General features: G+C 45.8%; 1 long non-coding RNA gene across 3 annotated transcripts in view; it reads right to left on the bottom strand.

Moving 5' to 3' along the window:
- Window positions 1-11,627, bottom strand: part of LOC132512710 (uncharacterized) — a 67,358-nt gene extending 55,731 nt beyond the window's left edge. For all 3 annotated transcript variants that reach the window (XR_009538298.1, XR_009538297.1, XR_009538299.1), the window contains exon 1: window positions 11,587-11,627. This is a non-coding gene — a long non-coding RNA (uncharacterized LOC132512710). The remainder of the gene's footprint in view (window positions 1-11,586) is intronic.
- Window positions 11,628-12,383: the final 756 nt, after the last annotated feature.

The raw sequence follows: 12,383 nt of genomic DNA, 5'->3' as shown, positions 1-12,383 counted from the left end.
ATGGAGACATGTAAATGCTCTAGGAATAGTTTTTTTCCCTGTATTTTGGCTGCATAGTATTAATATCTTACAGAGTTCTCCTGGTTGCCACCTCTATCTTTAAAAGTTATGTATCCTCGGGCTTCCCTGGTGGCGCAGTGGTTGAGAGTCCGCCTGCCGATGCAGGGGACACGGGTTCATGCCCTGGTCCGGGAAGATCCCACATGCCACAGAGCGGCTAGGCCCGTGAGCCATGGCCACTGGGCCTGCGCGTCGGAGCCTGTGCTCTGCAATGGGAGAGGCCGCAACAGTGAGAGGCTCGCGTACCGCAAAAAAAAAAAAAAAAAAAAAAAAAAAGTTATGTATCCTCTTTCCCTAAAACAATGATCTTTCCACGCAATAAATAGAAAGCTCGTATGAAACTGAAACTAAATTATAAACAGCAAATGTCCAAATCCATAAAGATATAAATACAGGGAAAACTAACTAAATGCTATATGCTATGTTTACTTGCTTCAGTTCATTAAAATAGAAGTTATATAAGAACTTCCTGAAAACTCAATTTTTTTATATATAGTGGGGTACAGAGGAATTCAGAAACATTTACAGCACAAAATGACAATGTCACCAGTTTTCAACATTTCCTAACAGATACACTTACATGTTAGAACATGTTGGCTTGGGAAAACTGAGTATTTAAAACAATGGGGTATTGGAAAAACAGCGACAAACATCCAAAAGAGCAAAAAGGAACAGTAAAAATTACAAGCATACAAGCGATATATATAGAACAAAAAAGAGGATGTCACAGAAGCTGTTCTTGAAAAGATTTATAACCTGAATTCACATGGGGCACATCATGTAAAAGAGTAATACTAGAAACAAACAAAACACAGACGAAAAAAGGGGCAAATAATTATGGACAAAGCAGATATGGGAATTACTTTCAATTATATGAATAATTCCAAGACAATGACACTAAAAAACACAAATTCTGAGCCTGTTCCCCAGTGTTTGTGGGAACTGACTTTATAAAGATAAGCCCGCTGTCACTGAAAGGCAGCATCTTCCCAAAAAAACCCTCCTAAACACACAGGCCTGGACGTGTGCGTTAGTGTGCATGTGGGATGGGAGCCAAGGGTCAGATAGTAAACTTCCACATGGGGACCGTATTTGTTGGATGTACAGTGGCTTTTTTCTTATGGTTCATACTTGTATGCATTACTTGCATCTTATCTGAGAGTATCAAATAAACAATAAAAGTGATGTCATTTTGAGAAAGCATTTTGAAAAAATGGAAGATGTCACAAAGGACACTATATTAGTTTCCTAGGGTTCCCATAACAAATTACCACAAACTTGGGAGCTTAAAACAAGAGTAATTTATTCTCTCAAAGCCCCCAAAAATGTGCTGGCAGGGCCACATCCCCTCCACAGACTCTGGGGAGCCCCCCCAGCCCCCCGCCCTCCAGCTGCTGGCAGCTCCTGGCCTCTGCTGGCTCATCTCAGTCTCCGTCACCACATGGCCTCTCTCCCTGCGGCTCACACTCCCTCTCATCTCTGACAAAGATACCACTCACTGGACTTAGGGTCCACAATAAATTAAGGAAACAACTTGAGATCTTTTTTTAAAATCTTTATTGGAGTATAATTGCTTTACAAGGTTGTGTTAGTTTCTGCTGTATAACAAAGTGAATCAGCTATACGTATACATATATCTCCATATCCCCTCCCTCTTGTGTCTCCCTCCCACCCTCCCTATCCTACCCCTCTAGGTGGTCACAAAGCACCAGGCTGATCTCCCTGTGCTATGCGGCTGCTTCCCACTAGCCATCTATTTTACATTTGGTAGTGTATATATGTCCATGCCACTCTCTCACTTCGTCCCAGCTTACCCTTCCCCCTCCCCGTGTCCTCAAGTCCATTCTCTGCATCTGCGTCTTTATTCCTGTCCTGCCCCTAGGTTCTTCATAACCTTTTTTTTTTTTTTTAGATTCCATATATATGTGTTAGCATACAGTATTTTTTTTTTCTCTTTCTGACTTACTTCACTCTGTAGGACAGACTCTAGGTCCATCCACCTCACTACAAATAACTCAATTTCATTTCTTTTTATGGCTGAGTAATATTCCATTGTATATATGTGCCACATCTTCTTTATCCATTCATCTGTCGATGGACACTTAGGTTGCTTCCATGTCCTGGCTATTGTAAACAGAGCTGCAATGAACATTTTGGTACATGACTCTTTGAATTATGGTTTTCTCTGAGTATATGCCCAGTAGTGGGATTGCTGGGTCATATGGTAATTCTATTTTTAGTTTTTAAGGAACGTCCATACTGTTCTCCATAGTGGCTGTATCAATTTACACTCCCACTAACGATGCAAAAGGGTTCCCTTTTCTCCACACTCTCTCCAGCATCTATTGTTTGTAGATTTTTTGATGATGGCCATTCTGACTGGTGTGAGGTGATACCGCATTGTTCAACTTGAGATCTTTAACTGTATCTGCAGACACTCTATTTCCAAATAAGTTCACATGCACAGATCCCTGGGGTTATGACTTGGGTTTATCTTTTTGGGGTCACAGATTCAACCCATGACAGACGTCATTTCAGCCTCCGTTGCAGGTGAATGGTGAAATGCCTCAGAAGCACAGTCAGTGACTAAGGCATGGAGAATGTGAATGTATTTTTTGGCCTCTGTGTGTTCAGCACGACGGACAGAGATTTTAAGTCTTTCCTTCCTAAACTTTATGTGCTTCCAGGAACCTCATTCACTACAAATTGCAGTGCTACCAACATGCCTCTTTCTCTAATATGGAATAAAAATAACATCAAGTATAAAATAATTTCCAGCTTCCTTCAAAAATGTTACTTCAGAGCCTGCCTGTTTTGAAACTTGGTCTCTGAATACTGGCCCCTTAAGCCATGAACAGGATTTCAGGTTAAATGTGGATTTCCACAATCCAGGCTAGTGCTGTGCATAAATAGCATGCTTGTGAAGAAAACACTCCCTGAAGCAAGAGAAACTGAATGTTCGTCTATATTGTGGCATAATTTAGTCATCTCTTACCTGGGTGGGATCTTAAGAAAAAAAAAGTTTTACAAAGAAACGTGAGACCTCCCACATTTACATGGTTTACAATGTAAATTGTGCAGTTTAAACTGTTACAGTGTATGAACCCACATTTTGGTAGATGTACACACATCTAATTAACACCTCCACATGGATTCAGAAAATTACAGAGGCTCTGGGGTTCAGGGGCTACCCCTCCAGCCTTTCTTGCCAGGCACGAGCAGTTGCTGTTCCTCACTTAGGACATGTTCAGGGTCTCAGGCAGAACGAGCATGTCCTCCCACCGCCATCCCTGCTCACGTGGACTGTTTCCAGCCTCTGACAATTCCCACATGCTCTTCCCTAGAAGTTACTGGGAGGTACTGTGGGGACCCTCTGTCAGCCTCTTTAGTAAATCAGAAGCTCTCTGGGGGCAGAGAATTTCATGCAATGTTTTATAACAAGAATGATAAATAATAACAGTGGTAATAACTTCAATACTGATGATTAACAAGAACAATGACAATGAGGTTGAGGATGATAATAAGCCCAAGGAGATGGTAGAAAAGATAAAGACTTCTAAGAGTCGCTGACCACGTGACCATATCAGCACTCATGGGGTGGAGTGGAGCCACACCAAGGTCTGTACGGTGAGGCATGTTCCCTGAGGACAAGAACAAGTAGGAGGATGGAAAAGAAAACTACCAGGAAAAGGTCCTGGATACACATGGGGCTCCCGCGTGCTGACTGGGACTGGAGGACTCTGGGGTGGAGGGAAGGAGACCTACCTCCTTCTGTGGGCCTCACAGCCTCCTCTCCTCTGAGCCTGGACATGTACTCCACTCACCCAACATACCATCCACCTTTCGGTCCTCCTAGAAGCCTAGACAGGGAAATTCCAAGCCTGTACCTTGTAGCTTGCATTTCCAAACCTTAATCTCTCCAGGCTTTTATGGGGATCTGGAGCTGATGACAGTCAAGCAGCCCCTATTCCCACCATACAGTGTACCCCAGAATTCACTGAGGCGAAACACACTTCTCTTCAGCCAGGACGCTGGTTACGGGATTCTCCGACTGCTAAACAGAGGAAACCAAGGGGTGGCTTGGAGAGGGCTTCATGGCCATCTTTATGCCCAATGCACAGCACACTAAGAAAGCACAGCGTGCCTGCTCTGCACAGAGTCAACGCACCCTCCCGCACCCCGCCGACTACATGCCACAGCGCAGCCCCTTCTCCATTCCTCGTCCCTATTCCTGTTCATCTCTCAATTGTGAGCAATTCTGAACCTCTTCTGGGGTATAGGGACCAGAGGGTCAAGGAACAGTTATCCTTCAGGAACGACATCTGAGGCGCAGGCCCTCTCTCTCCGTCGCTCCAGATTGTGCTGGGTCTGGGACGTCCAGAAGAGCTCACATGACCAGGCACCACTTCCCCAGGCTTGGAAATGATTTCATCTGAAACATGCCTGCCTGAGCTGTCTCATAACAAGTGCTCAACCAGTGTCGGCAGTTGTTCTTCCTACTGTATCCACACAACCTCCATGGGCATCTTCATCATTCATGTGACCACCATCATCCTGGAGGGCAGGGGGCCCCAAGGCCAGAAGAATACTGAACCCAGATGGCTCAGGAGTCAAGGGCCCAGAGTCTGGACTCAGCCTGCCTGGATTCCAGCCAGGATCCCCACATGCTGGGCGATGCACAAACGGAGATGGCCCTTGTCCTCACAGGGTTAAGGGGTGGAAATGGTTTCGTAAGTGTAAAGTGCTGAAACCTGGAAGATTATGAGTCATGGCTGTTCTTATTTACATATGGGGTGACAAGGGCAGTTTGCAGGTGATAAGTGAGCAGAAGGGCAAGAGTTCAAGGTGAACCCATCTCCACAGATCCCTAAGACCATTTTGTTACCCCTGTTGCCTTCTGTGGGGGTGGGTCTCTCCATTTGAACCTGTCTTAAGTTGCCTGACTAGATGTATCACCTGGAGAAGCTGTGTCAGAAAATAACACCAAACTGTTAAGATAAAGAAAGCAAAGCAAATAAAAAATTGCCTTACATTTTACAAAAAATGTGCTGAGAATTCCATGCTACAATCTCTTGGGCACAATTAAAGTAGCCAGAACACAATCGGACGGGAGACAAGAAGATCCCAACACTAGCCCCAGACTTCGGGGCTCTTGACTCACACCAACCGTAATCCCCACAGGTTAGGAATCCTTGGGAAATGTGGAAATGAGAAATATCACCCAGCAGTCACTCCCCTCTGATCTGGGGTGGATACCAGCAGTCTGAATATTTTCAAGAAGTTGCTTTAGGCCAAAACTGCCCCCAGGATACCACCCCTCATGTTACTCTCATGATTATGGTATGTTACAAGGCAAAAGAGATCTGGCAGATGTGATTAAGGTCACTATCGGTTGAACTTGAAAGATTATGCAGTTAGATCTAATCTAATTACAAGAACCCTTAAAAGCAGCTTTCTCTGGGCTTCCCTGGTGGTGCAGTGGTTAAGAATCCACCTGCCAATGCAGGGGACACGGGTTCGAGCCCTGGTCCGGGAAGAACCCACATGCCGCGGACCAACCAAGCCTGTGCACCACAACTACTGAGCTTGTGCTCTAGAGCCTGCGAGCCACAACTACTGAAGCCTGTGCACCTAGAGCCCGTGCTCCACAACAAGAGAAGCCACCGCAATGAGAAGCCCGTGCACTGCAACTAGAGAAAGCCCACGTGCAGCAACAAAGACCCAGCACAGCCATAAATAAAATTAATTAATTAAAAAAAAAAAGAAGCTTTCTCTGGATGGAAGTAGAAGGGGAAGAAAGGGAGATTCCAAGTGAGAGATGGACATGTCCTTAGATGGAATGTTAAACCAAGACATACCCAGGTGAAAAGTCTGGGCAAGTAAAAGCAACTTTCTCAGCTTGGAATGGTCAAGGAAGACTCTTGTAAGGGTATATTTTTTATTCTAACATGATGGAAGGAGTAAAGGAAGTTAGGAACACAAAGGTTTTTTTGTTTTTGTTCTTTTTGCAACAATTAGTGTATTTTACTGTATTTAAATTATACCTCAATAACGTGCTACTAGCATAAAACCAAAAACCTGTACTTATTTATAATTTTTATTTAAAAAAAATTTTACTGGAGCATAGTTGATTTACAATGTTGTGTTAGTTTCAGGTGTACAGCAAAGTGAATCAGTTATACAGATACATACATCCACTCTTTTTTAGACTCTTTTTCCATATAAGCCATTAGAGTATTGAGTTCCCTGTGCTATACAGTAGGGCCTTATTAGTTACCTATTTTAATATATAGTAGTGTGTATATGTCAATCCCAGTCTCCCAATTTATCCCTCCCTCCCCTTACCCGCTGGTAACCAGAAGTTTGTTTTCTATATCTGTGACTCTATTTCTGTTTTGTAGATAAATTCATTTGTACCATTTTTAGATCCCACACATAAGCAATATCATATGGTATTTGTCTTTCTCTGTCTGACTTCACTCAGTAATGACAATCTCTAGGTCCATCCATGTTGCTGCAAATGACATTATTTCATTCTTTTTATGGCTGAGTAAATATTCCATTGAATAGATGTACCACAAGGGATTTTTTTTTTTTTTAAGATTTGGTGATGAAAACTTCCAAAGAGATGGACTTTAATTTCTTTATGAAGTGGGGTCCAGCACATCTATTGAGTGAGTTAGGTCAGAAGGTGGGTGAAGTGGAGAATATTTGAAATAACGTTGTTCGGGATGAAAGAGTTGGATATGCAAACAATGATGCAAGTCAGGGGTCCTAGAACTACAGACCATGTGCGAATCTTACTTGCTGCACCGTAACAGTTCTAGGTTAAGAGGTGTCTTCAGGTTCTTCGATTTTGAAAAATACCAAAAGAAGAACATTCATGTGTAAAAATTATATATGAAATTCTAATCCTTTTCCCATGTCCTTGTCCACTGGAATACAACCACACTCATTTGTTTATGTCTGGTTGATGGCTGCTTTTGTACAGCTATGGAAAAACCGAGACCTTGTCACAAAGACACCTGCAAAGCATAAAATATTTAATATCTGACCACTTATAGAAAAAGTTTGACTACAGAAAAGATCTGGGTGTTAGCTCCAAAAAGCAAGGAACTCTATTTTTCACACTGATGTATTCTAACAGTACAAAGAAGACACTTAGGGCTTCCCTGGTGGCACAGTTGTTAAGAATCCGCCTGCCAATGCAGGGGACATGGGTTTGAGCCCTGGTCCAGGAAGATCCCACGTGCCGCGGAGCAACTAAGCCCGCATGCCACAACTACTGAGCCTGTGCTCTAGAGCCCACAAGCCACAACTACTGAGCCCACATGCCACAACTACTGAAGCCCACGTGCCTAGAGCCCGTGCTCCACAACAAAGAGAAGCCTGCGCACCGCACTGAACAGTAGCCCCCGCTCACTGCAACTAGAGAAAGCCTACGCACAGCAACGAAGACCCAACGCAGCCAAATAAAATAAATAAATTAAACAAACAAACAAAAAACAAAGAAGACACTTAGCATGTTTATGTGGAATTAGTGAATGATTTCTATGCAGTTTGGGGGATGACCATTAGTAGTAGTTACATTACTAGTTTCAAGCTTATGGTATCATAATACAATATGTGGTGTTATTTTATCCAGTAGAGCTCAATCACTTACTAGAAAGGTCTCAGAGACAGAAAGTAACGATTTCTCTAGGAAGAGCTGATGAAAGGTGAATGGGGTACAGATATATGAGGGTGGTTAAGTGATGGCGTAGGAAGACATGAAGTCCAGAGTTTGCCAACAAAGACCAGCCCATGTCTCACCTGCTGGCTTTGGATCACTGAGATCAAAGCCCTCCAATGGCCCAGGGCTTGGGGATTTGCACACAGAGATGTCTGGACCTCCTGGGCCTAGCAAGAGCAGAGGGCAGAGGGCAGTGTGGTGGTGAGGATCACATGCTGCTGGGGGCTTAATGTTCACATAGGCAGGGCTGCTACACTGCAGGAATGTGGGAGTGGCTCAGGAGTCCTGCCTTCCTGGCAGGGAGCTGCGCCCCATCAGCTAGCTGGCTGCTCTCCAGAAAGCAGGTGGGTTTAGGGCAGTGGGTGAGTGCCTATCACCCCCCCTAGTGTCCCCCAGGAATCCCCCAATTACACCTCTGCCTGACTTCTGATGGTTTGCTTTTCCCTTCTGGCGTGGTCTTCCACCTGCAAGGAACACGTTTCAAGGTACAGAACTACGTACGACTGCGACTCAAACCACCCCATAAGTACTGATTTGGGCGCTCCGTCACTCATTCAGGGTAGTCTATACTCTATTCTCCCACTTCCTGACAGTATTATTTATCATTGTCGCTGTTGTTGTTATAAGACATTAAATAACATTTCTCTATCCAGTCACGGTCTGATTTACCGGCTAGGATGACTATTTCCAACATATACACACACACACAGGTTTCCTGCTCTACCACAGTACCTCCTGATGGCATTTTCCCCAACGAGTGCCTGGAAATTTTCAAGTCCCCTTCCAGGTGCTCAGACCTGCCATTTCTACAGGGGAAGCTTGAAAAGGGCATCCTGTCCTGCCTGAGCCCCTGGAAAATATTCTAAGTTATCTGGGGTCCAGCAAGGGCCCACGGCTGCCCGAAGTTACTTGGAGGCCATCTTTGGGTCACAAGAGTCACTTCAAATTTCCTGAGACCTCTCAGGGCCAACAAACCACCAAGGCAAGTTCAGAAGTCTTGAGAGAAGTCCTCACCTGTGCAGAAATTTCTAAGTACACCCTAGAACCAGGGAACCATTAATGCCACACCAGGTCACAGCCTCACAGCCAGGAAACTCTGAGGATGCCGAGGGAACAATCCGATGGCCCATGAACAGCTCTAAACAAAAAGTACAAGTCCAAATGTCTGACCTGAAGGTGGCCAGCAGAAAGTGCAGCAAGGCGGTCAGCAATGAGAGAGTGCTGCGGCCTTAATATCTGGTGTAGGTGGAGCTTTGGAGGGAAGTAAAGATGGATCCTGAGTCCAGCTTCCCTGGAGGAAACATACACACAAACATATTTAAATGAACCAAAAATAAGAGTTGTTTCTGAATGACAAATTGTTTTCCAAAAGAATTTTCATGCCCTATAATTTTTGCTAATTTCTATTTCAGTATTTTTTTAAAAGAAAGAAGAAAAATGAGTATTGCTCCTATGAGTTGGATTACACAAAAAAATCAATATGACCATCTATTCTAGAACATCCTTCATATAAGCAAAACTTATAATAAATATATAACGTACCATTTGGAAACCATATCGCAATTAAATAAAATCCATACAAGTAGTTTTCTACATTTAATTTGATAGTTTCCATGTATCACTTGGCCTAGTTGACAAAAACCATGAGCTCTATGAAAGTGAGTTCCTGCTGCCCCTAAATGCATCTCTTTCTAAGGCTGCTGCCAAATAAGGTATGACTACTGTCTAACAAGGTGTGCAGGACTCCTTACACAGCATGAACTTAGATTCTTTAGGCCAACTGTTGCTCTTTTGTAATTTCAAACAAAATATTATGCAATTCATAGATACCATTTCTTGAAGAGAAGCCTTATAAATTTCACATTTTAATTTTCATTCTAAAAATATCGAAACAAGCTCAGTGAAACTGTACCATATGAAAAACATTTGAAGAGGAAAAATGGACACCGCATATCTCTAGCAAAAATTAAACACCAAACTACGGTATTTACTCACTCTCTTTCACTCTGTCTTTCCAAGTGCATCAGACCACCTCCCTCCTCTATTTAAACCTCTTTTTCCAGTGGGACATGGGAAAAGTAAAAACAACAGGCAGGGCATTTTGGCCCACAAGAGCCACCGGAAAAGAAAAGTTTGTCAAGCCAGGAACTGCTTTTGTTAACACGGAACATCAGTGAACTTCATCTATCTCCTGCCTGGCACTCTTAAGATTTTCTAAGTGGCCCTGAGGACCCAAGAGCCACTAGTGTCTGCCTGGAAAGAATGGAGAGGGTGCCTATGCCAGTTAACCTTGCTGCAGAATTTTCTAGGTCAGTTCAGGAGCCTGGGAAATGCCACTACCCAAATGCAGTCCCATGGAAAGCATTCTAGGCCTGCTTGGAAATGTTCTAAGTCCCCTCAGATACCCAGGAAAGGCTGGTGCTGAACTGGAAGGCACTAAGGGGGGCACACACTGAGAAATGACAAATTCTTTAAGTTCTCAGGGGACCCAGGGAAAGACTTGTACCTGTCCCCCTTGGTGGCTAGGAGCGGCAAGGATGACTGGATCCTTGAACATTTGTAGAGGAAAGACAAAAGGAACTTGAAGAGAACATTCACTTAGTTGGAAACCTTAGCTCAAGACCAACTAAGTCAAAAGATCATATAAGCAAGAAAGGAAGCTGTTATATACTACAATGATTAACTAAGTTTGACTGTTAATAAAAACATTACCAACATCCTTACCAAGGACAGGTTAAAATAGTGTAAAGTACCAAATAATATTTTCAATATGTAATAAAGACTGGAAAAGCATTGAGGCCGCTAACCAAACCTGAGACCATACATTTCAAAAGGAAAATAATGTGGAAACTAGAAAGCCATCTAATGAATGGGATGGGATCCACCCTCCTGTTGCCCCTACTATTGCTATTGATCAGGGCCCTCTCCTCCTACTCTGCCCTCCTCCATCTCTCTGATTCCACTGTTGTCTATTTTCATTGATCGCACTGCTTCTTGCTTAGCTCACTCTCTCCCACTCTTACTGTTTTGCCAAGTCCACAGGATCCACCCACTCTCCATGCTCTACTTTGCAGTCTTTTTCCTCACTCTCCCTTGCGAGCTGTCTCCCTGGCTCTCCCTCTTTGTCCCTTTTTCCTCAACCCCCCGCCCACTCGACACCCACAGGGGTGGAACAAAGATGCTCTGCCCAGAAGAGCACACTTTCCCGTGAGACATCGGGAATGTGGACACACGTTGGTCGGTATCGCCAGCGGATAGGATTTGGGACAGAAAGACACGGGGTGTCACTTCACAGGACTGATCCCCTGCCCCCAGCCCGGGGCTCTAGGGCCTTTCTGAGGCGGTGACCGCGAAGGGCAGAGAGCGGCACGGCCAGGCCGCAGGAGGCCCAGGATGGGCAGGTGGTCTCAGGAGAACACTGGGGTCGGTGGAGTCCCAGGGCCGCGGGAGGGCGCGGCGTCCCGGGCTGCCCCGAGGGGCCGAGAGGGGCGATGCGGGGCGCGAAGGGCGAGAGTCCACGTCGCGAGTGGGGACCTGACACGGCGCGGGTCGGGCCGGGAGAAGGTGAAGAGACCGAAGGCAGAAAGGCCTGACGGGGACGCCCTCGGAGCGATTTTGACCGGAAACGGACGCGGACTCGGACCCGGCAGCCGAGCGCCCGGCATCCCGACTCTCAGGGTGACGCGGGCCGGAGGGGCGAGAACGGGGACCCCCAGAACCTGCGTGTGAAGGATGCGGTCGGGAGGGGGCTGTGGAGCGCGGCTCTGACTCTCAGAGCCGAAGGGCTCACTCACCCGAGGGGACCTTCGCTCCCGAAATCCGCTTCCGCGTCGGCAGGAAATTACGCAATCAGGGCGGGGCCTTAGTCAGGGAGAGGCGGGGCGGAGCAGCGTGGGCGTGGGCGAGGCCTGAGCCTTCCCGCCCAGCTCCCGGCCGTTTCCGGGTCAGCCCCTACCCCGGCCGGACACACCTCCAGCCTCAGCGTTTGGGTGCGTTTGATTCGGCTGGTGTTCGGGGAGCCGGGTTGCTTCCTCGGGGCTTCAAGTTAAGTGTTTCGGACAACTCTAGGTACGAGCTTAGAGCTGTGAGCCCTTTCGTGGTAAATGCTGGGATGTTTCCCTGTTAACACGTTGAAAACGGTTTAGGTCGAAATCCCCTTTCGCGCCTGGAGACTCGTGTCCTGCGAGTGCTCGGGGCGCGACTCGGCCTCGGGCGGGGACCTCGCTGGGTCCAAGTGGGCCGTGGTGGGATCCCGAACAACGTCTGTGGTTCCTGCGCTTGGAATGGGTTATTCAGTTTAGCAAGGGCTGGAATTGTCTGTGCTGGCGATGGAAACCAGAGCGACCATGATTTCCATTTCTGCTCCCGGTTCACCAGAGACGCAGCCCTGGGCTCAGTATCGGGGACTTCATGGGGCTAGGACCTGGGCTGCGAGGCTCAGGGGCTGAGGCATTGCTTTACAAGAATAAAATGTACTGCGTGTGTAGATGTAAATTCTTTTCTCCTTACATTTCACTTGTTCAGTTTCACTCATCTTGAGGTGATTTATGAATGCAAGACCTTTGGGACAAGCGTGGATGCTTATCATTCA

The sequence above is a fragment of the Lagenorhynchus albirostris genome, chromosome 21 (genome assembly GCF_949774975.1).
Source record: "Lagenorhynchus albirostris chromosome 21, mLagAlb1.1, whole genome shotgun sequence".
In the NCBI taxonomy this organism is placed as follows: domain Eukaryota; kingdom Metazoa; phylum Chordata; class Mammalia; order Artiodactyla; family Delphinidae; genus Lagenorhynchus; species Lagenorhynchus albirostris.
This window is presented reverse-complemented; position numbering and strand designations above follow the sequence as displayed.